The sequence below is a fragment of the Peromyscus leucopus genome, chromosome 3, assembly GCF_004664715.2.
Source record: "Peromyscus leucopus breed LL Stock chromosome 3, UCI_PerLeu_2.1, whole genome shotgun sequence".
Lineage (NCBI taxonomy): Eukaryota > Metazoa > Chordata > Mammalia > Rodentia > Cricetidae > Peromyscus > Peromyscus leucopus.
The window spans coordinates 67,416,345-67,441,025 of record NC_051065.1 but is presented as its reverse complement, the minus strand read 5'-3'; the positions used below and the strand labels follow the sequence as shown (position 1 = coordinate 67,441,025).

Genomic DNA, 24,681 nt, shown 5'->3' with positions numbered 1-24,681 from the left:
TCAGGAGGAATTGCAGGTAGGCAGTGAGGTTGGGCTATGTGCAGGGAGAAATACATACAGGATACCTGGGATGAAGGCCAAACTAGACCTCAGTGTGTTTTACTGGGAAGTTGGGATGATAAAGGATGTGAGGTACAATGTGGTCTCTGAGGTGCCCACTAACAGGTCCTAAAAAAAAATCAGTAAGTATTGTTGGGGTGTATGCCAAGGAACTTTCCAAACAAAGATTCAGGGGGATGACACCCACAACTCACCAGAGAATGTGGCCAAGGGCTGACCACACTCAAACTGTAACACTGACTAGTGCAGGATGAAGCTGTTGTGCCCTAAGCCTTGGTCAACAGTCAGGTATGGCAGCCCATAGTGTCCAGGGCAGGTAGGAAATGCTTCACAGACTCCTACTGTAGGGGTTCTGAAGAGCCTTTGCTTTTTCACTTCATTAATCTTGTCTTTCTACCTATTGGTTGTGCCCAGAATGAAGGACATTAGGGACACAATATGAAACAGAACTAAAGCCACCTTCCTAACAATGCACACTACCCACATTTAAATCTAAATGGTCTGGTGCATACCATGCATGATCTGGGTATATAAATACGTATGTGCATGTGCCTTCAGGTATTACAGCCATCCCAGTAGGTGTAGGAACAAAGCCCTGAATGCTGGTGGTGACGGGGCTCAAGGCAGTTCTTGAGGTATTCCTAATCTAACACAGCAGGAGTCCTGGTAAGGAGTCAAAAGAGCAGTAAAAACAAGCATGTCTGCAGAGTGACATGCCACACCACATCTTCAGGACAGGACACTAGACACATGTCAAGAAGAGACTCAGCAAGAAGACACTGCCAAGGAAACACCTAGTCTAAGACTCAAGGTTAGAACTTCTGTAGAAGTTAAAGATCCACAGCTTTCAGCAACAACCTATGGCAATCCCTTGGGGGCACAGTCAGCACAGGGGAGGTAGGAGGTGCTTCCCTGGGACTTTCTCTTGGGCTTCTCAAGACAAGAACCTTCCTGAAAACAACCATCCTTATTCAGCTCCTCCCTCCTCAGCCATACACAGTGATGTCACACTCTCCACATCGACTTTATAGACTGTATTTTATTTATGAACCTTGTGTTACTCTATCTGTGGGTGAATCTCTACATACATGTGCATGTGTGAGGGGATCCTGCCAGTTGTTTACTTCTACTAATTTCCACATGGATTTGTGAGAAAGTGTGACAACAGCTGAGGCAGAGCCACACCTGTCCCCTCAGGACTCCTGCTTCCAAACTTCCACATGAGGAAACTCTGTTGCTACTCTGTTCTCTGGTGAGTGACATCCTCAGAAGTCTTTGACTACCATGGCAGGGCTGGGTTGGGGAACGTCATGTCCTTCCAGCTGTGTTAATGGTGGTGAAGGGACAGGTTGCAGGACAAATTTAACAATCAGCTTGGTACCCAGGATCCAGCAGATGACACACTACAATTCAGATGTCTATACAAACTTGCTGATAATCTGAGCATCAGAAATGATAGTCCATGAATTACACTTGGCACATTGGGGCTGACTTTGGCTCATCCCCACTGGGATTGCTCTTCCCAGAGTGAAGTTCCCTAGAGGAGGAGGAGGACTAGATCTGAGCTTCTTCTCACTAAATGGTCATAAAAGGAGCCCTTCGATACTTCCCCTAAGTACCAGCTCAAAGGACAGCTGGGTGGGACAAGAAGGGCCTCCCCAGCTGTCTTTTTACTACACTTTCCATCATTCTATTGGTATAATGTATAATTTGTATCATCTTGAAAGTGGGGAACAGATGCCTGTGTCTGTGCATGTTTCCAATGACATGCCAGGAAAGAGCACCATTATTTTCCTCTACAAACTATCCATAAGTCTATTGTTTTGATGGTTCTCTTTTTCTTTTCAGAAATGCTGACCACATATGAACACTAATGTAAAAGTATCTTTTGACCTACAAGAACTCAAAATGATTCACTAGTTTAACTGTAAAGAAACTGGTATGTTTACCCTGAGGTTGGTCATACCCAAAGTGAGAAGATATGTAGGCATATCCCAGTGGCTCAATGATAGATGCCCTGGGAAATTCAAGAAAAGTGTGTGCCTGGGCTAAAACCTGACCCTGAAAGGCCAGGCACAATACAAAAAGCAATGTGGTACTGAGACAATCCCTAACAATGAAGAAGCCCATGCCTAAAATAAGAAGAGATGTGGGCCTGGGCCAATTCCTAATTCTGAAGAGGCCCAGGCCAAAAAAAAGAGGAGGACTGGACCTGGACCACTCCCTGACCCTGATAAAGCCCCAACCCAAATGGAGAAGACACGTGGCAGAGGTTAATTACCTCATCTGAAGATTCACCATTCTAAACAAGAAGAGATGTGGGCCTGAGCCTATCCCTGAAACTGAAGAGGCAAAGAGCCCCAGGAACGTTAAAAGAAGAGATGTGGGCCTGGGCCTATCCAGAACCACACAGAGGCTCAGGACAAAACAAGAAGGCATGTGGACCTGGGCCATTATGTAAACATGAAGAGGTATAGGTCCAGAGAAGAGATGTGGGCACCAGCCTATATCTTACCCTGAAGAGGGCTGGGCCCAATGAAGAAGAGATGTGGGCCTGCCTAACCATTATCTTGAAGAGGACTGGGTCCAATGAAGAAGAGATGTGGGCCTGGGCCTAAACCTTACCCTGAAGAGGCCTGGGCCCAATTAAGGAGAGATGTGGGCCTGGGCCTAACATTTATCCTGAAGAAGCCTAGGCCCAAATAAAGAAGAGATGTGGGCCTGGGCCAATCCCTTACCCTGAAGAGGCCTGGGCCCAATGAAGAACGAATGTGGTCCCAGGCATAACATTCATCCTGAAGAGGCCTGGGCCCAAATAAAGAAGAGATGTGGGCTTGGGCCAATCCCTTACCCTGAAGAGGCCTGGGCCCAATGAAGAACAAATGTGGTCCCAGGCATAACATTTATCCTGAAGAGGCCTGGGCCCAAATAAAGAAGAGATGTGGGCTTGGGCCAATCCCTTACCCTGAAGAGATAGGACCCTGGGAACAATCCCTGACCATGAAAGGCCTGGGCCCTAAGAAGGAAGAGATGTGGGCCTGAGTCTGTCACTAACCCTGAAGAGGCCCACACCAGAAAAAGAAGAGATATGGGCCTGGGCCAGTTCCTTACCTTGAGAAGTCCTGGAGCCAATGAAGACTAGATGTCAGCCTAGGACTGAAGAGGCTTTAACACAACAGAGAAGTAATGTGGGCCTCAGCCATTCCATAACCCTGCATAGCCCAGGCCCTAGGAAAGAGATGGGGGCCCGGGCCGGCCCCTTACCCTGAAGAGGCCTGGGCCCAAACAAGAGATATGGGCCTCGGCATATCCTTGATCCTAAAGAGTCCCAGGCCAAAACAAAGAGATATATGGACCTGGGCCAGTCCCTAAAAATGAAATAAACTGGGCTGGAAGAAAAAGAGAGATGTGGGTCTGGTCCTATCCCTAAACCCAGAGGCCCAGGCCAAAACAAGATGTGGGACTGGGCCTATCCCAGATCCTAAAGAGCCCACAGGCCAAACAAGAAGAAATGTGGGCCTAGGTCATTCCTGTCCCTGAAGATACTTGGGCCCAAAGAAGGGATGTGGGCCTGGGCCTATATGAGACACTGAAGAAGCCTGGGCTCTAAGAAGAAATGTAGACCTGGTCCATACCTTATCTGAAGGGGCTTGGGCTCACAGAAAGGAGAGATGTGGGCCTAGGCCTATTTCTAACACTGAAGAGGCCTTGGTCCTAAGAAGAAAAGATGTAGGCCTGTGCCTATCCCTAAAACTAGAGTCTCAGATCAAAAGAATAAGAGATGTGGGCCTGTATCATTCACTAACCCTGAAGAAGCCTGGGCCTGAATAAAAGAGAGACATGGGAGTGGGCATATCTGTGAAGAGGCCTGGGCTCAAACATGTAGAGATGTGAGCTTGGGCAAATCCCTAACCCTGAGGAGGCTTGGGCCCAAAGAAAATGGAGAGATGGTGGACCTGAGTCTATCCCTAACACTGCAGAGTCCTGGACTCAAAGCAAGAAGAGATGAGGTATAGGCCTATCCTTGAACTTGGAAAGGCATGGGCCCAAAAAAGAAGAGATGGTGGACCTGAGTCTATCCCTAACACTGCAGAGTCCTGGACTCAAAACAAGAAGAGATGAGGTATAGGCCTATCCTTGAACTTGGAAAGGCACGGGCCCAAAAAAGAAGAGATGTGGGCCTGGGCCTATCCCTGACCCTGAACGAGCCTGGGCCCAAAGCACAAAGACATGTGGGAAAGTAGAGAATGAGACAGGGCCAGGACAAACCAAACAAAAAGGAGTGTGTCAGGATATATCAGAACCTGAAATATCGGGGTCCTAGAACAAAAAGAGCTCTGGCCTGGGGCTTACTCCAATACTCAAGATGCCAGGGTCCAAAATGAGACCTGAAATGGGTCCAGGATAAACCAGGAAAAGGATTGTTCCTGGGCCAAACCCTGACACTCAGGAAGTCCATAACAAAATGCTACTGTACAATTAGCCAGATTCACTCTCACCCAAGAGCCCTGGGCCCAAACAAAGAAGAGTGCCCAAGACAAAACTAGTGTTTCAACATTGTGTTTAGACTGTGGACCAAGAGGAACTTGGATCCAAAGCCTTACTTTGAGTTTTAAAACCAATCAAGACTTCAATGCAGACTCATCCCAGCTTGTTGATCCATAATCTATGACCCGACTGCAATACTCCCTACGTGACCACTAATGTAAGCTGACATTCTGAGTAATAGGTATATGGATCACACATACATACTTCATTCAATGCAGACCACATGAACACATGTGAGCAAGGATGACACCATCTTCATAATGTGCCAAGGCCTCATTGAAATGTCCTAACTATGTAGACATATCCTACCATAAAGGATGTCATAATGTACCCTTTAGCTGTCTGAGACACAACTAATCTGGATTAAACTGATTTCTTTAGGAACAAACAGTGTTCAACTGTAACTCAGGCTACAGCCTGTTCTCCAAGAATCCAGGACTAACCCAGATTTGGGCTTATTCTAAATAACTGACATCAGGACAGATATATCCTCCAAGATTCAAATCTTGATGATGACCTAAAAACTTATGACCAGGGGCAAAACCACAAAAGAATCTTAAAGGAAACCTGGCAGCTCCTTAAACCCCAAGTAGCCTGACATCCTATCTTCAAGGGAGTGTGGGCCACACCCTCTTTCTATGCATCCCAGGACAAAATGCTACCAAAAAGGGGCCAGGCCCTGAAGGGACCAAACCTCACCTTAATGATCAAAGGAAACGGACACCCCAATAACCATGACCTGTTCTGAAACCAAGCATTATCTTTACATCAATATATTTTGTTGGACAAACCATAGCCTCATTTGTTACCCAGGCCATGCCAAGATCACCAAGACAATTGGAATCCTCACCAGAGAGTGACATTAGATCATAGGCCATGAACTCCAGTCACTAAAGAGTTGATCTGGAAGCTCCTCTTGGTTCCACTCTTGTTTGTGGGCTGTACCTGTGATTCTCCCAACACAGGCAACTATCTCACAACACATGTGTCAAGGCAATGCCATGGCTTTCAAGTAACCTGCACCATACATGATGTCAAATGACAGGGATAATAGCCTGGGATGAAGGATGTGTAAGCCGCACCCAGGTAACCCTCTGTGTCCAGGTCAAGAACAACAATTTGACCTTGGGTCTGACCCAGGTCATACACTCCTTCACTAAGGTTCTACACACTGTGACGCCATGAGGTGGTGGTCTGAGGAATTAACAAGGGCAAAGGCTAGAAAGTGACATCAATGGGGCCCTGCCAGCTCCCTGATTACCAGTACCCTGGGTCCAGCATAAATTCAAAGGTGTGTAGGCCACACCCTTTCTTCACATGACCCTGTACTTGCTCACACTAAGGGATTCAGGACCACAAACTATGGCTGTAAATAGGAGAAGGACCTACTCTGGTTAATGACTGGAAACATGGTCATGCCTTAATGTCAAGAATATTTCCATGGCACATGGCCCTCTAGTGACTTCACCTGATTTTTTTTTATCAGGCTTGACTCTATTCACCAAACATCTTAAATACATAAAGAAGCCTTCCTAAGCTGATGACTGACTGGAATCAATTGCAATATGAACTTGGCTCCCTTTCCACCAAGAAGCCTGGGTCAAATTTAAATTCAAGGGTTATGGGCCACATACTCTCTTCATGAAATGCAGGAAAGATGCTCACCACAAAGACCCATGACCCCAAAACATGGTCTTCATCATGTATGGGACACACCAGAGAAACAACTTGGGCAGATTTGGCATGATAGGTATGCGGGCTGCACCCAGGAGCTATTATATGCCCAAATGTCTTCAATAGCTCCAGGACAAGTGGTCTTGTATGAGTTGGCCAACACTACAGCCTCAGAAGCACCTGGAATCACCACAAGGATCAGGGCTGGTGTTCTGGTATGTGACATCACCCTCACAAATGTCCAGACTGTGGTCCAAACACACATGTCCTGATATCTCAGGTTCCTCACCCTCTCTTGGTGACTTAGGCCCTCAACCTGACCTGATTAGAAACATCATGGAACCCACTGGACTAAGAATGTTATGACCCAGGAATACAGACACAACTTTAATAAAAATGTGTAATAGAAACCCCAGGACTTCCTCCTCTGGAGGTATGTTTGTTGGCATGTTCAAAGACTAGACATGGGTTCCTAGGTTTCCTTAAACCCTCACAGGAGCCTATCTACAAGAAGCCAGAATTATAACCTGATTTCTATGGATCTCTTACAATGCAGATGTAAAGCCTTGCAGTGATCAGTCTTACTGTACATGTTTTGCCCTAACATTGTGTATATAATTGTTAATAAAATGACTGATCTACTACCATGGTTTCTCCTGGAATGTGCCCTGTCCCTATATTTCTAACATTGAACTACTTAAGAACAGGCTGTGATAGTTACTCACAAACAGGGAAGATAGGTAGGTTCAAGTATAGGGCACATGTCTGTATACACAGACCTCATCCTGAAGATCGGTGCACCTCTGTCCATAGTTTGTATCTTTGCCATTTTCTGGAATCTCTTATAAAGCAAAACAAAAAAAAAAAGTGAAAGGTGCCAAGTAGGCAGGAGCCCTCACCCAGTTGTAAAATCACTGGGATAAAACTTCAAAATTGGACAGACAGCTCCCAACCCCATGCAGTGAGAAAATCCTATTAGCACCAATCTTAGAGAGCTGTTGATGAAGGCTGAGAGGCAGAGGAGCAAAGGGAGGCTCAGTGGATCACTGACACCAGGCATTGGAAACTGTCTTCCAGTGAGACTCCACATGAGGATGAATGGACCTCCACTATTATCCTATATACGGTACCACAACAGTCAGGAACAGATTCATGTCCAAGGAAGAGTGAAATGTGCTGTGCTCCTTCACTTAGAGGAACTAGAGACTGACATGTTGCAACTCTGGTCTTTCCCCTCTTGATCCTGGGAAGCAGAGGTGGCAGTTTGTTGGTGTGTTCCATATTGATCCTCATAGCCACAGGGAGGATGTCTCCAAAAAGGACACGGAAGCTATACCCCTGAAACGACAAAATATGGAGCCAAAGTGGGACAGAAGCAAGGACAATACCATTAGCCATGCTCTTGTCAGTAAGGGAAACCCATGGAGGCAAAGAGCTACAGGTAACTAAGCACTGCTGATAGAGGGAGAATTAATGTAGATGAGTCCCCTACCTGGTTATCCAATACTTAGTATTCAGACCTAGTGTGTGTGTGTGTGTGTGTGTGTGTGTGTGTGTGTGTGTGTGTGTGTGTGATCATCACTGAGCAGTGCAGCCTATGGTCAGCATATATTTAGGCATTTATCTATAAGTGTGTATCAATAATAAAAACATGCCATGAATCTGAGAGAGGGAGTGAAAAGGAAAATAATGAGCTAGAGATGGAAGGATAATGCAAATGGTGAGCGTTTTTTTAATTCTACAAATTATAAATGTAAAATTTAAGAACCATTTAATGGAAGATTTTGTTCAGTTAGATATTCATATTATAATATGTATGAAGTGAATCACATTTCCTGTGTTTGTATTGTATTTCAACACTCCTGTCTCCACACCTAGATCTCTCTTCTCATAAGGAGACATGAACACAGACATTACAATATCATGTTCGACATGTAGTTTCCATGGTGACACTGAGCCCATACCTTGAGCCTTTATATCAGCAGACATCCCAGGGTATAATGCTCTATCCTGTCTTACAACCCCGTTCCGCCCACACGTTTCCCAAGCCCCGTCTCTCATATTAAATCCGTCCCTACTGTGCTGCCCTCATCTGGAAGGAGAGAAACACAGAAGAGAGGACTGTAAACATGCTCACTTCTCATGGGAGTAGCAGAACCCTGGGCGGCCTTTTGTTTCAGATTTATACAGGTACCTGAGTGTGTCAGACCCCAGAAAGTCAGGAATTAGCCTATAAATACTTTTTTAAATTTCCTATTTATATTTAGATACAAACTCAACATTTCCCCACACCTCAAATGTACTTACAATGCTTTTGTATCATCTCCATAAATATTAAAGCATTGTCCCTTTTTTTGGAATAACATGGATAGTTGAGTCAGGAACAAAGCTTTTGATATGTATGTAATTCTCTATGGAAAAACCAATGAAATGAGAGCTATGGCTACATAAAGAACTGGTTTATATTGTTACATCTTAAGTGTCATCTATTACTTTGAGTACCCAAATCAAGTAAGAGTTTTTAGTATGTAGTTTTCAATATCCAGAATATCCAACTCTTCCTTCAATCATTATCATGTCCAGTTCTAATATCTGGTTGGATTTTTGAGACCCCTTACTTCATGGGCAGGCTTGGTCTTGAACTCACATCACTCGTCTTTTCTCTGCCCTCAAATGATGAGACTCTGGGACCACCATCCTGGCTCTGTTCCTACCATCTGCAGCTAGAGCCACAGCTACAGATGGAAACACCTTAGCACAGAGGAATGCAATCTTCACACCTGATCTCAACGTGGAGGCTGGGAAAAGGTTCTGCAGTGACAGCAAGGTCAAGAATAAGTGGGACACACATCAATACATCCGGAACCAAGCTCCTCTGCCTATCGACCTAAAGGTTACACTGTGAGTGTTACCAATGTTGGACACTCCAGAAGGGTCAAACAGCAAGAATATTCATTACAATTTCATACAAAAATCGATGAAAATTAATACCTTATTCAGTTCTACCTAACACAGAAAAGAGCTTTTAAAATCATTTTGTAAAATTCATCTTCATTTTGCCTATATTTTCAGTAACTATACTGATTCTACAAGGAAGGCGGTCTCTATTTCTAATTTTGTGAATCTCATCACTCGGGGATATGGATGGTATTAGGACACTGTGGTGTAGGCTTTCTGCTCTCGCTGTGCCAAGAAGGTTTCACCTGAACAAATACAGGTGTCATTAGCACATGTGAGTGCTGTCAATAAGGACCACAGGGCAGAGAGAAGTAATAACAAATCTTAACTCTAAGTAACTGAGTCCCAAGACTTTCTATTATTCATGTTTTATTTAGGTATCAGGTACTGCATAGTTAAGGTATTTACTCTGAAAAATAGAAAATGAACGGGAAATTAACATTATTTTTTCTGCAAAGATGATGAAACATTTGTCCTAGGCCTTATTAATACACAAGGCAGTAAACATGATTGAAAAGCGTAATTGAGTGAACTGAGCCCACCCATCACCTGCCTCTGCAGCCAAAATCGTCTCCTCCAAAGCACATAGAGCTGAATTGCAGTGACAGTGACTTCCATTGCATATTCAGTGGCAGTGAATTCTCACACTTTCCCTTAAAACATAAAGTCTTCATAGAGATTTTAGCAGCATTAAACAATGCACTTTTAAATAATACAATTTAATTGATTCTTTGAGAGATAGTGAATTTTAAACATAGTCTCCTTTATTTTGCCAAATCCTCCATGATCTCACACTTAACTGCACCAATTTGGTGGTGTGTGTGTGTGTGTGTGTGTGTGTGTGTGTGTGTGTCCTATCTAAGGCAACATTTCATGCTCATATTCTCACGTGTGTAGGGCTATTCACCAAGTTTTGCTCAACCTACCGTTACATCATCACCATAAGAAAAACTGACTCTTCCTTCTCTAGAAGCCACCAACTGTCAACAGTTTTTCAGTTAGGGGCGGGGCCAGTGAGCTCCTTTCCCTTCCATGCTAGAATACTGACTGGCTTCATCATAGAGTTCCTAAAAAAAGCAGGACTCTCATGTCCAGAAGACAGTGCTTTATTGAAAATACCGTGACCTTTGGGTCTTAAAAATCTTCCCACCCCTCTTCTGGAAAGGGTTCTGAGACTCAGAGGAAGGTGTGATATAAATATCGCATTTATGACTACAAATTCCACAGATATTTCATCTCTGACTTTTCAGTTTCTAGTGTGAAACACAGATTCCTGCATTAAGAGACTTCTCTGATGAGGACTGAGAGCTCACTAACCTATGAGTAGAGAGCTGTGAATTCCAAGGTAGAGAGTTGTGAATTCAGAGGACAGTGTGATCTGATCATTTAACATAGTAATTGTGGTAGGATCACCTTGGGAGCCTGTGAGTTTGCCAGCCACAGGTTCTAGTCTAGATTTACAGTGTGAGCATGCTTTTAATCTTGTGGGTTGGATTTTAATTCCAATGAGAATGTGGCTCATTATGGCAGTGTTTGTTTTTCATGAGAATGGGCCCATAAGCTCCTATGCTTGAATAATTAGGTCACAGATTGCAAAACTCTGTGGGAAGGATTGGGAGGTGCGGCATTGTCAGAAGAGGTATGTTACTAGAGATGAACTTTCTCTCTGACCCATGCTGTTATCCCAAGATGTGGGCTCTCAACTGCTGCTCCAGCACCATGCCTGCCAGTCGGCTGTCATGATCTCTGCCTTGATGGCCATGGATTCATCCTCTGAATCTGTAAGGCCCTAATAACTTCTGCTTCTATTAATTTCCTTGGTCATTGTGTCTCTTTACAGCATATAAGACAGTCCCTCCCATGACATCCATCCACTATTACACCAACAGGTCTATCTTGTCACGCTGGTTGTCATTTATAGCTCACAGGAATACAGCTGGAGGAGACTCCTACTGGTCCCATCCATCAACCTCAATAGAACATTTCTGTACTATAACTCTAGTCAATATGGAGAAAACATCTTTTCATGACACCTTTGATTTCTCTGTGTCCTGTGAAGAATGCCTGTAGTGTTTCCAGTAGTGGGGTCTTAACCTCAAGTTCTGGTGCACCACCACCAAGACCAATGGCAATAGGTTATAACAATGAACTTGTAATGACAATAGCTATAGTAGTAAAATTCCATGCATGTAGTATAGACAAATATCAGCTTAACTCGGAACATAAAGGCTCTTCCTCTTAGAATAAGTTGGAGACAAATATGAAAGCTATTTTCTACCCTCTACCCCAGGTCAATATTTCAGAATAATGTTATGAGATTATATATGGTTGAGTATGTGTTTCAATAAATCATCATACATAGAAAAATTACAAAAAAAAAAGAACAAGAGGAAAGAGAGAAAAAGGAAGATGTACTTTCTCAGTTCTGCAGGTAGCAAGATGAAGAGCAAGACCCCAGCTCTTCTGGGAATGTGACTTCTCAGATAACTTGCTGTTGTCCTCTCACACGGTGAATGAAGAACAGAAGAGAGTGATAAACACCATATTTTTCCATGACACCCAGGTTGCATATTCACTGCAACAGGCCCTTATTGCAATGACACTATTCCTCCATGAGGATGAGAACATGCATTTCTCCCTGAAAGTTCACCTCCCAGTGCAAATGCCCTGGAGCAAACTGCAACTGCTGCCATACTGTGGATGCACGGAGGACATATTGTAAAGACTGGAACACACACAGGGATCTATAAAATGCCTTGAAATTTCAGAAGATTGCCACCTGCTGTGGTGATATTGTGTTCCCCAATATATTGTGAACACTAATAAACTTATCTGGGGTCAGAGAACAGAACAACCACTAGATACAGAGGCCAGAAAATGGTGGCACTCACACTTTTAATCCTAGCATTCCAGAGACAGAGATCCATTTGGATCTCTGTGAGTTCAAAGACACACTGGAAACAGCCAGGCATGGTGACACAGGCCTTTAATCCCGGGAAGTGATGGCAGGAAGCAGAAAGGTATATAAAGCATGAGGACCAGGAACTAGAGCCTGGTTAAGGTTTTAGGCTTTTGAGCAGCAGTTCAGCTGAGACCCATTCAGATGAGGACACAGAGGCTTCCGGTTTGAGGAAATGGGATCAGCTGAGGAATTGGCGAGGTGAGGTAGCTGTGGCTTGTTCTGCTTCTCTGATCTTTCAGCATTCACCCCAATATCTAGCTCTGGGTTTGTTTTCATTTATAAGACCGTTTAGCAATTCATCTACATCTGGAGTCCAACATGGGGTTCAACTTCGAGGAAAAGCTACTTGCATGTGGCCTTGCAGGCCCCAGTTCAGACCCAAGATACATGTTGCCGGTTGTGGTGGCACACTAGTTGGATTTACTAAAGGAGGCAGAGGCAGGAGGATCCCAAGTTTGAGGCCGGCCTAGGAGGCTTGCTAAGGAGAAGCTTCGGCCAGGGCTGAGCCACAAATGGTGGTGGTGGGACCATGGAGGCAGCAGCTGGTGCTCCCAGTTGCTGGCTGCCGGGAGGACGGCGGTGTAGATATGATAAGATAAAAAGGGGGATTATTGAATCTACCTTTAGAAGACAATTACCAGTTTTAAATACTTTACATTGGATTGGAGAGAGATCTAGGAGCCAGTGAAGGAGCAGCCAGAGAAGGAGGAGGACTCCAGGGGCCAGCCACCCAGCTACACACCAACAAGCTATGGAGTAGGAGTAAGATTAATGGAAGTAAGAGAACCAGAAAAGCTCAGAAGAAAAAGGAAAGCTGGCAAGAAACGAAGCCAAGATAAGGCTGGGAATTCATAAGCAGACTAAACCTCCAAGTGCGAATTTATTTGGGAGCTGGGTGGTGGGCTCCCCACAAAAGAAAAAAAAAACAAGTAACAACAACCTGGCTCCTGCTTCCTCTATCTCCAGGGTCAGTTGTTCCTGAAAGGGACTGAAGCTTACTGACATTCACCTCTAAGCATCATGGCTCTGGGGGCAAAGAAACCTGCTTGGTTTTGCCTTGAGAGCTGCAAAAGTGGTGCTTTCCTTCCCTGGGATTCTCAAAGCATCTCTTGTGATGCTGTTTTCTGGAACTATCTGAGCCCATGTGATTAAGCTCAACTTAATCAACGCTGGAGCTATAAGATCACAGCATGGGAATTAGGGGCCCATCATTTTCAAAGAGACCACCAGCCCATTGACTTAGAACCCAGAAACATGGCTTTTGCTCTTTGCAGGGTTACTCTACCCATGAAACCTCCACTTCTCAGTAACAGATACTCTGCACTGTGCTACAAGGAGGAAAAGATGAGCCTCCTCAAATCACAGAGATGTGAAGGGAGCTACAGCCGACACCACCTCTAACACTAAAGGGACAGACATACAACAAACTCCAAGCCTCCTCAAATTAGCCTGACTTTTGTCTCCTATAAACCAAGAAAGCAGGAAGGCTTCAGGGCTGGTGTTAGAATCTTTCCTTATAAGTGCTCCCTGAGATACACTTGGATGAATAGACACCTATGTTGACTATCAGCACACAGAGGATTCATTAGTCTAGACCAAACCTCCAAGTACCACAGAAAGACTGTCAGGAAAATAAACATGTAGAAGATGTTATTAGTTAAATGTGAAGTGGGCTGGGTGGCAGGTCCACACCTCTACTTCTGCCTCTCCAGATCTAAATTTCCCCAGTCTCATGCCCACCTCTGTCATCTGTGGTCTCCCTTTCCTCTCTCATCCCATTCCCAATGAATCACAAAGATCTTCTCCAACTCATCCCATTATCCTAGCTTCCAACACCGGCAGGCATAACCTGAGAAAACACCAGCTGAGCAGGACACAGACAATTTCCTACCAGACAACACACAGCCACTGCACTCCCTGCAAGTCCAGGGAAAAAGCAGAAACCAAGGAACAAAGCATTCATCCAACAGAGACAAACCAGCAGTGGACAGGTGCGGTGCCAGAATTAAGAGTGCTACAGCTTGCAGGCAACAGGAAGTCGACTGACTTACGGGGTGGTATCCTGAGCATAGGAAACCCCAAAGTCTGCCCCCAAAGTGACACAGGTCCTCTAACAAGGCCACACCCACTCCAACAAAGCCATACCTCCTAACAGTGCCACGCCCTATGAGAACATGAGATCCAATTACATTCAAGCTACCACAATTAGTAAGAAATCAACCTAATTTAAGCTCTACTAATAAAAATATAAAAAAGTAGCAATGGTTTGAATATGTACCAATGAATTTCCTTTTTTTATTTAACTGGTGTCTAAAATTTTACATATTTATTGATTTCATATTTTGACAAAACATACAAATTCTGTTAGGTTCAAGTGTGACTGTATCTGCTGAGATATTTATCATATCTTTACAATCAAACTTCCAAAATGCTCTTTATACTAGTGCAAGAGAGTTCTTAATTAACACAAACTAGAGTAAGCTAGGAAGAAGGACCCTCCCTAGAGGAACTGCCTCCATCAGGTTGACTTGTGGACATATTTGGGGGGATAGTTAATTAACTGATTAATTAATTAACTGTTACTTATGTGGGAGGGCATAGCCCACTGTATCTAGTGCTACCCCTGGGTAAGCCTGAGTAGCATAAAAAAGCAAGCTGAGTAAGCCGGTTTGCAGCTTTCCTCCATGGGTCCTGCCCTGAATTCACTCACTAACAGATAAAGTCCTGACAGTTGTGAGATGAAAAACCCCTTGCCTCACCTGAGTCGGTTTTGATCTGTGTTTTGTCACAGCAATAGAAAAGCAAGGCAGGACAAAACCTGTAAAGGAAATGATCGGTACATTATGTATAGCAATCCCACAGTTCAAGAGACACATAACTCCTAACCTTAACTTAATACCATTCACCACCCTCTTCCCGGCTCTTCCACTGTGTCCTTTACTATTCATCAGAGTCTTTAAAGGGCTTGTTAAAACTGACTGCTGGACTCACTGTCCAGACATTCTAATTCTTAGAAATTAGATGTCACAGATAAAACAAGTGCCTAAGTGAAGCTGATATCACTGGGACAAGAACTCTGCTTTAATGGGGGGACTTGGTCTCAAAAAAAAAAAGAAAAGAAAAGAAAAGAAAAGGGGAAGAAAAGAAAAGGAAAGGAAAAACAGAGTAGAAGAGAGCTTACAAAATGTTTATAGACACCACTTATAAATTATCATTTCAGTATCCTGATCCTTGAATACATTAGATGGCTTCCTGGCAGCAAGGAGGCAGCAAAGCCATGAGCCTCTCTCCCAGCCTCATTCCAGCTATTTATAAGCAGAATTGTGTGCACTCAGTCCAAACTCCTACCTCAATAGGAGCTATAATGAACTGTCTGAGAACTGGGCAGCCCCATGTCCACTGCTGAGGTCTATTAAGAATGCAGAAGGAAGGTAAGATCTTGGGAGCCTGGGCCCAGCATGCAGAAGCTGCTCTACTGTGGGATTCTCCTGCACTGTCACCCAGTCCAGAGCACGGCTCTGACCACTCAGAAACTCTTCCCCCAGGCTTCAGCTCCTTGTCCATTTCCCTACTACGTGCTCCAGGGTCTTCTTGCCTCTTTTCCTTTAGCCTCCCTACCCAGGCACTGGGTAGAAATGGGTTTTCAGGGAGCTCAAGCTGCTGAAAATTCTTCAGTGAGTCCATGTTTCCCCCAAAGAAATTAGTTAAAAACATTTGACTTTATACAAAATTCTCCCCTACCATTCATCTCCTGCCTGGAATCTTATACTAAATAAAACAGACCTTTTCTATCCTCAGTGCGCTCAGGCTTTCCCTACTAAAGGTGCCCTTGCCTGGCTCTTCAGTGTTGCTCCTCATCCTTCCAGATGTGCTCAGGGCACAAGCAGGGAAAGGTGGGGTTGGCAAACATCCTTCAATGGTCCTCTCCCCTCATGGACACCAAGCTAGTCACACATCGGATTACCCTCACAAGAACTGAAGAAACCAGGTGGAAACCACAGTTCCTGCTCTAGTGTAACAGAATGAAAAGGCGAACTGAAGCATGCAGGAGAGTTGCCAGCACTGCCCCTCCCCCAACTCTGTGGACACACCTCCTGCTTGGGGAAGGGAAGATTGTGACTAGTCTGAAACCTGAAACCTGTTAGTAGGCCCAACAGGGTTAAATGTGGTGCATGGCCAAGTCTCTGTCTTTTAAGTCAATAACTATGCACTGGTCCACCAGAACTACGTTAGACCAAATGGCTCTTTCTACCAATCTCTTCTAAGCTTGGGCTACAGACTCAGAAAAAAAGACCCATCCACTGAGGAGCAGGATGTGAGGATCACAAGTGTACAGTGGCAGGACCAATTTGCAGAGACCAAGTAACCAATAGGACCAAAGATCTTGTCCACATGTAAAAGCTAATAATCCTAAAACTCTAACCAGTGTGATCACCTGGATACTTTTCTGCTCCCCCCCCCTTCGTTTCTTTGTTTTCTTTTTCTATTGGTGAAATTATTTATATATTTATTATTTAGTTATTTAGTGTTGGGGAATATTACTTTAAGGTTGTATTACTTTTGTTTATGTTGCATTTGTTTAACTTGGTGAAGCTGGTGACTGTGTCTAAAACACCTGATGGTCTAATAAAAAGCTGAGCAGCCAATAGTGAGGCAGCAGAGAAAATCGGCAGGGCTGGCAGGCAGAGAAACTATATAGAAGGAGAAATCTGGGAGGAGAAAAGATCGAAGAAGTAGCCAGAGAAGGAGGGGGACACCAGAGGCCAACCACCCAGCTACACAGCAAGCCACAGAGTAAGACTAAGATTTACAGAAGTAAGAGAATGGGAAAAGCCCAGTGGCAAAAGGTAGACGGGATATTTTAAGTTAAGGAAAGCTGGCTAGAAACAAGAACAGCTGAGGCCAAGTATCTATAAGTAAGAATAAGTCTCCATGTATGACTTATTTGGGAGCTGGGCGGTGGGCACCACAAAAGAGAAAACAACAACAATTTAGTTATTTCTTTTTCATTGCAAATAGATTCCCTTCTCATACAGTAATTCCAGAGCATAGATTCCCCTCCCTCCACTCCTTCCAGTCTCCCCCATCCACTCTCCTTCTCCAGCACATCCACTCCCACTGTCTCCCTTCAGAAAAGAACAAACCTCCAAGAAACACCCAAACACGACAGAACAAATTCAATAATACACTCCAAATGCTCTTCTTACACAGAAGCTCAACAAGGTACCCCAACAGGAGGAAATTAGTGCAAACAGCAGGGGGAAAATTCAAAGATAAACCCCCTCCCACCCTTAGAGCCCTACAAAAACACCGAGTTAACAGTAACAGCATTGACATGGAGGTGGAGATCCGTAAAGTCCCCTCACGTCAGTCTCTCTGAGCCCATAGATGCTATGATTCAGTGAGGCTGTGTTCTCCTGCTGCCCTACAATCTTCCTACCCTCTCTTCTCTGGTATTCAATGAACCTGAGGGGAGGGATCCAGTGAAGAACTCCAATTTAGACTCTCTCTCCCCCTACGTCTGGCTGTAAGTATCTGATTCTGCTCCAATACAATGCCAGAGAAAGCCTCTATAATGACAATTGGACAGGACATGATCTGTAAGTATACAGAATTTCATTAGGAATCATTTCATTGCTTTTTTAAGACCAGTTGTATTTTATTCTACCCTAGAACTCTGGGGTATCCAGTCTCTAGTTCCTGGCCATCCAAGCACTGTTGAGTATGGTCTCCCACTCTTGGAGGGGCCTCAAGTGACATCAGACATTGGCTGTCCACTCACACAAGTTCTGAGCCTCCAGGCACAATTGTCCCAGCACATGCAGACAGGACAGATTCTAAGTCAAAGGTTTGGGGCTGGGTTGGTGTCCATGTTCCTCTCTCAGTAGTCTACAGAATACTTTCTTTCACCAAAGACATTAGGACATGGGGTGAAGGTTCCATGCAAGCATAAGCTTCACCTCTCCATGTTTAACAAGCCCAGTGGATGTTGTCCTCTTCAAGGGAGACACACTGTCACTGTACAGAGAGCAACCCTCAGTCTTAGCATCAGCCTGGGGTGTTTGGGCATATCCAGGGGACCCCCTCAGCCAACAACCGAAGCAAATGCAGTTCAGTCCCACTTCTGGGAGCCTTGACCAGCTACAAGAGATGGCCAGTTCAGACTCCATGTCCCCCATTACCAGGGTTTCTCAGGAGGATCACCCTCATAGAGATTCTTAAGGGAAAAAATAGCCAGCAGAATTGAAAACACAATAGGATGTATCATTGACAAACAAATGACACAAAAGAGTGAATATTTAGGTACCAGAGAACTTCATAGTTAAAGCATTGACTCCCCAAAATACAAAGAAAATGAAATGACAATTAACACTACCTTTCCTGCAAAGATGAAGAAACTTTTGTCAAAGGCTTCATTAAGATACATCAGGCAGCAGTTCACATTTCCTAAGAAAAAGAAAATTGTTGAAAAGCATAAATTGAGTGAACTGAGCCCACCCATCACCTGCCTCTACAACCAAAATCTTTTCCTCCAAAGCACATAGAGCTGAATTGCAGTACAGTGACTTCCATTGCATATTCAGTGACAGTGAATTCTCACACTTTCCCTTTAAAACATAAAAAGTCTTCATAGAGACTTTAGCAGCATTAAAACATGAAGTATTCAATATTTTAATTAATTCTTTGAGAATTTCATACATAAGTAGCTTATTTTTAACATAGTCCTCTTCATTCTTCCTATCATCCCTGATCTCAAACTCAACTGTACCAATTTTCTCTCTCCCTCTCCCTCTCCCTCTCCCTCCTCTCCCTCTCCCTCTCCCTCTCCCTCCTCTCCCTCTCCCTCTCCCTCTCCCTCTCCCTCTCCCTCTCCCTCTCCCTCTCTCTCTCTCTCTCTCTCTCTCTCTCTCTCTCTCTCTCTGTCTCCTATCTAAGGCAACATTTCATGCTCATTTTCTCACGTGTGTAGGGCTATTCACCAAGTTTTGCTCAACCTACTGTCACATCATCACCATAAGAAAAACTGACTCTTCCTTCTCTAGAAGCCACCACCAACTGTCAACAGCTTTTCAGTTAGGGGCGGGGCCAGTGAGCTCCTTTCCCTTCCATGTTAGAATACTGACTGGCTTCATCATAGAGTTCCTAAATGCAGCAGGACTCTCATGTCCAGAAGACAGTGCTTTATTGAAAATACCATGACCTCTGGATCTTAAAAATCTTCCCACCCCTCTTCTGGAAAGGGCTCTGAGACTCAGTGGAAGGTGTTGTAGAAATATCACAATTTTCTCGTGAACTCCTAAGACACTTCATCTCCTAAGACACTTCATCTGAGTTTTCACAGTTTCTAATGTGAAACACAGATTCCTGCATTAAGAGACTTCTCTGATGAGGACTGAGAGCTCACTAACCTATGAGTAAAGAGATATGAATTCCAAGGTATATAAATGTGAATTCAGAGGGCAGTGTGATCTGATCATTTAACATAGTAATTGTGGTAGGTTCACCCTGGGGCCTATGAGTTTGCCAGCCACTGGTTCTAGATTTACACTGTGACACATGGCTTTATTCTTGTGGGTTGGTAGCAGGAGCCAGCCCCAGTGGTGGGTGGGTCCCACAGAGGATGTAAGGAGTCCGCGGGAGAAGGAAGTGAACCAGGCCATGGTGGTCAGGATAATCTTGCAGCCTGAATGACTAGCAGCCAGTGTTTCTTATTTATACAGAATTTAGTTAGCAGGGATACATTCATGATGTTCCAAAACATAGATCATATCATTTTTGTTTCTAGACATGTGTTTCACTTCCTTTTGCTCATCTTTTAGTCATCATTAATAAACTATGACAGAACAGAGTTATCATCTCCAATCATTTTTCCTCAAGTTTTGACATCATTAATAAACAGAGTTATCATTCTTACTCATAAACCCCATAACCCAATTTTTGAGACTCTAGTGGCATATGACAGCCTGTGCTTTGGTTGCTTCAAGGACACTAGACCAAAACAAAATCTTCAACCACCCTGGACATTTTGCCATGTCTCAAGCAATGTATTATTAACTCTTAGTGGCCAGAGTGCCCAGGAAAAATCCTCAGGCTAAAGCTGCTGTAGTTATTATTCAAATTCAGACATAATATAATCAATGTTCACATTTATATCTTCATAGAATTTGTCTATATGTCCAATCCTGGCATTCTGCTGTTCCTTGGTCATATGACATTATAGTGGCTCTACATGAGCTAACTTCTAAGAGAGGGAGGTCTTAACACCTCATATTTTCATCATCTTTGCACTCCATACTTTGCTCACCATATGTCTTTATGTACGGCAGAGTTGTATGGCACGTAATTTTCTGACTGTACAATGGGAAGAGCTTGTAATCTGAACTGTGCCCAACTCCTCTAGCCCACCAGATCTTGTTGACCTTTTTAATTTTACTTTGTTTTGAATATCTTGTCCCTGTGTAAGTAGAGGGACAGATGTTTCAAGAATGTCTCATAGCCTCATAAAGAGACCTCTGGTTTCTTTATGTGTCACAACCTCCAAGGCATAAGGAAGACCTTCAAGTAGATAAGCATATCTCCCTCAAAGTGGGGGCCGGGAAACAGTATGTTCAGGACTATCCTGGATAAGCTTAGAAGTAGCATTCCTGGAAGAAGGCATAAATGATTCATAAGGAATTTTCCATCAATCCAATATTCTCAAATTGTACAAGTATTAAAAGTTCCTCAAGTATGCAACAGGTGGAGATGAAAAGGTGGCATGGCAGCCGTCATGTGACTCAGCTTTGCTGGATCTTTGTCAAGCAGCTTTGCTGGCTTTATGACTTCTGCCATTCCATTCAGTTATGGCTGTGCCAAGTTGGATTTTAATTACAAGGAGAATGTGGTTCATCACTGTGTTTTTTCATGAGAATGGGCTCATAAGCTCCTATGCTTGAATAATTAGGTCACAGATGGTAAAACTGTGGGCAAAGGTTTAGGAGGTGTGACATTGTAGGAAGAGGTGTGTCACTAGAGATAACTTTGAGGTTTCTCTCTGACTCATGCTGTTATCCCAAGATGTGGGCTCTCAACTGCCAGTTAGTTGTCATGATCTCTACCATGATGGCCATGGACTCATCCTCTGAATCTGTAAGGCCCTAATAACTTCTGCTTCTATTAATTTCCTTGGTCATTGTGTCTCTTTACAGCATATAAGACAGTCCCTCCCATGACATCCATCCACTATTACACCAACAGGTCTATCTTGTCACGCTGGTTGTCATTTATAGCTCACAGGAATACAGCTGGAGGAGACTCCTACTGGTCCCATCCATCAACCTCAATAGAACATTTCTGTACTATAACTCTAGTCAATATGGAGAAAACATCTTTTCATGACACCTTTGATTTCTCTGTGTCCTGTGAAGAATGCCTGTAGTGTTTCCAGTAGTGGGGTCTTAACCTCAAGTTCTGGTGCACCACCACCAAGACCAATGGCAATAGGCTATAACAATGAACTTGTAATGACAATAGCTATAGTAGTAAAATTCCATGCATGTAGTATAGACAAATATCAGCTTAACTCGGAACATAAAGGCTCTTCCTCTTAGAATAAGTTGGAGACAAATATGAAAGCTATTTTCTACCCTCTACCCCAGGTCAATATTTCAGAATAATGTTATGAGATTATATATGGTTGAGTATGTGTTTCAATAAATCATCATACATAGAAAAATTACAAAAAAAAAGAACAAGAGGAAAGAGAGAAAAAGGAAGATGTACTTTCTCAGTTCTGCAAGTAGCAAGATGAAGAGCAAGACCCCAGCTCTTCTGGGAATGTGACTTCTCAGATAACTTGCTGTTGTCCTCTCACACGGTGAATGAAGAACAGAAGAGAGTGATAAACACCATATTTTTACATGGCACTCAGGTTGCATATTCACTGCAACAGGCCCTTATTGCAATGACACTATTCCTCCATGAGGATGAGAACATGCATTTCTCCCTGAAAGTTCACCTCCCAGTGCGAATGCCCTGGAGCAAACTGCAACTGCTGCCATACTGTGGATGCACGGAGGACATATTGTAAAGACTGGAACACACACAAGGATCTATAAAATGCCTTGAAATCTCAGAAGATTGCCACCTGGCTCCTGCCTCCTCTATTTCCAGGGTCAGTTGTTCCTGAAAGGGACTGAAGCACACTGATAGTCACCTCCAAGCACCATTTGCTGCTGGGGCAAAGAAGCCTGCTTATTTTTGTATGGACAGCTGCTAAAGTGGTGCTTTCCTTCAGTTTTCCTTCCCTGGAATTCTCAAACTATCTCCTGTGATCCTTTTCTGGGAGGGTCTAGGCCCATGTGGGGCTGCTATAAAAAGACATTCCATCAATGGCAGTTTCCATGTCCGCTGAGGGCAACTTCCTATTTCATGATGGGAGCCTATCCAAGGTGTCCTTTTACCTGATCATTTATGATCTTCATGAGGATACTACCTTCATGATGTGATTACCTCCCAAAGCCTCAACTTCATCATCTCTGGAGGTATAAAATCACAGCATGGGAATCAGGGGCCTGCCATTTTCAAAAAGAGTAGGGGCCCACATCTTAGAAACCAGAAACATGGCTTTTGTTCTTCTGCAGGGTTACCACCCTTCAACCCTCCGGCTGTCAGAACAGATACTCTGCACTGTGCTACAAGGAGGGAAAGATGGGCCTCCTCAAATCACAGAGATGTGAAGGGAGCTGAAGCCGCCACCACCTCTAACACTATAGGGACAGACAGGAGGAGCTACATACAACAAACTCCAAACCTCCTCAAATCAGCCTGACTTTTGTCTCCTATAAACCAGGAAAGCATGAAGGCTCCAGGGCTGGTTTTAGACTCCTTCCTCATATGTGCTCCCATAGAAACACTTGGATGAATAGACACCTAGGTTGACCATCAGCACACAGAGGTTTAATTAGAGTACACAAAATCCCCATGTACCTAGGAAAAACTTCAGGGCAAATAAACATGTAGAAGATGTTATTAGTCAAATATGAAGGATTTCTGCCTGAGAAGTGATTGTGGCCCACATGAAAGTGGCCCACATGGCCAGACTTTCCACATTCCAGAGAAATCCCAGGCACCTCCCACGAGGTCAATACTGGAACCTGGGACACACTAGGCCCAAAGACAAGATACATCATAATATTGGTGACCTTCACAGTCCAGTGGGGAAGGTATCACCAAACATGTGTTAAAAGAACCAACTATTTAAACTTGAAAGAGTCTGTGCACCGATCTCACAGATGAGACAACCTTCAAAGCAGGTCCTGGACCCTGGCCTACAGTGAGTAGATTAGCAGTGGGAATGAAAAGGGAAGGATGTTGAGAAGCAGTCTCCCTCTCACTGGAGCTCAGATGGACTAACTGTGGTCCCGACAGCTCTTTATCACACATCCTAATGGATTCTGTCAGCCTCTGGACTATTACCCTGCAGTTCACATGTAAAGTACGTAAATGCAAAAGCAGCCACAGGCTAGTTGCTTATACTGAATCATTCATTCAATCTGAGCGTGTCTCTATTTCAAGTTTCTATTCAATTAAACTGATTTTTCAAAAATGTTATTATTAGCTCTCTATCCCTTAAGATGTAATTCCCTGGTCTCATCTCCACTTCCACAGTAGAACTCCTGTGGCAGCTGTCTGGGCCCCAGCACTCTCATTTCCTGTGGATCACACAGATCTTCCCCCTCTTACCTCCCTCTGACTCCTTGATTTGTCCCAGACCCCAACACCCCTGCTAACACAAAGGCCCCTCCTGCCAGGGTAACAAGTAGGCTGATGGCAGATCCACCCCTCTACTTCTGCTTTCCAGATCCAATTCTCCCCAGGCTCACGCCCACCTCTGTAGTCTCTGCTCTCCCTTTCCCAACTGATCACAAAGCTCTCTTCCAACCTTCCTTCCCTCAACTCATCCAATTATCCCAGTTTCCAACACTAGCAAGCATACCTGGAAAAACACCAGCTGAGCAGGACAAGGAAACAGATCCACAGAAAATTTCCTAACAGACAGCACACAGCCACCATACTCTCTGAAAGTTCAGGGAGGATCAGAAAACAAGGAACAAAACACTTACCCAAAAGAGACAAAACCAGGTATCATCACCCAGACCTGTACTCGTCCCAATTCCAGATACCTTGACATCAGCTTTAAAACACAATAACAGACAGGACAATGTCTCCACTGGAGCCCAGTAATTGTAACACAGCAGGCACTGAATATTCCAACATATTTAGGAAAAAGAACTAAATACAGCACGTATGAAGATCAGAGAGGCACTTAAAAAAGAAATGAAAAAAATCTCATTAAGAAATCCAGGAAAATACACACACCATGTAAGGGTATGAATAAACCCCTTTTTAAAAAATCCAAGAAAACACAAAGAGTGCAGGGAAGTCAATAAACTGTTCATTTCTGATAACAAAAGTAGAATTGATGAAGAAGATCCAAA

At 43.9% G+C, this 24,681-nt stretch overlaps 1 long non-coding RNA gene across 1 annotated transcript; it reads right to left on the bottom strand.

The window, feature by feature from the left end:
• Nucleotides 1-6,656: 6,656 nt before the first annotated feature.
• Nucleotides 6,657-18,650, bottom strand: LOC119087611. The gene is made up of 3 exons (XR_005091091.1): nt 18,579-18,650; nt 14,962-15,020; nt 6,657-7,620 (listed from the first exon to the last, which is right to left on the bottom strand). It is a non-coding gene; the product is annotated as an uncharacterized LOC119087611 (long non-coding RNA).
• Nucleotides 18,651-24,681: the final 6,031 nt, after the last annotated feature.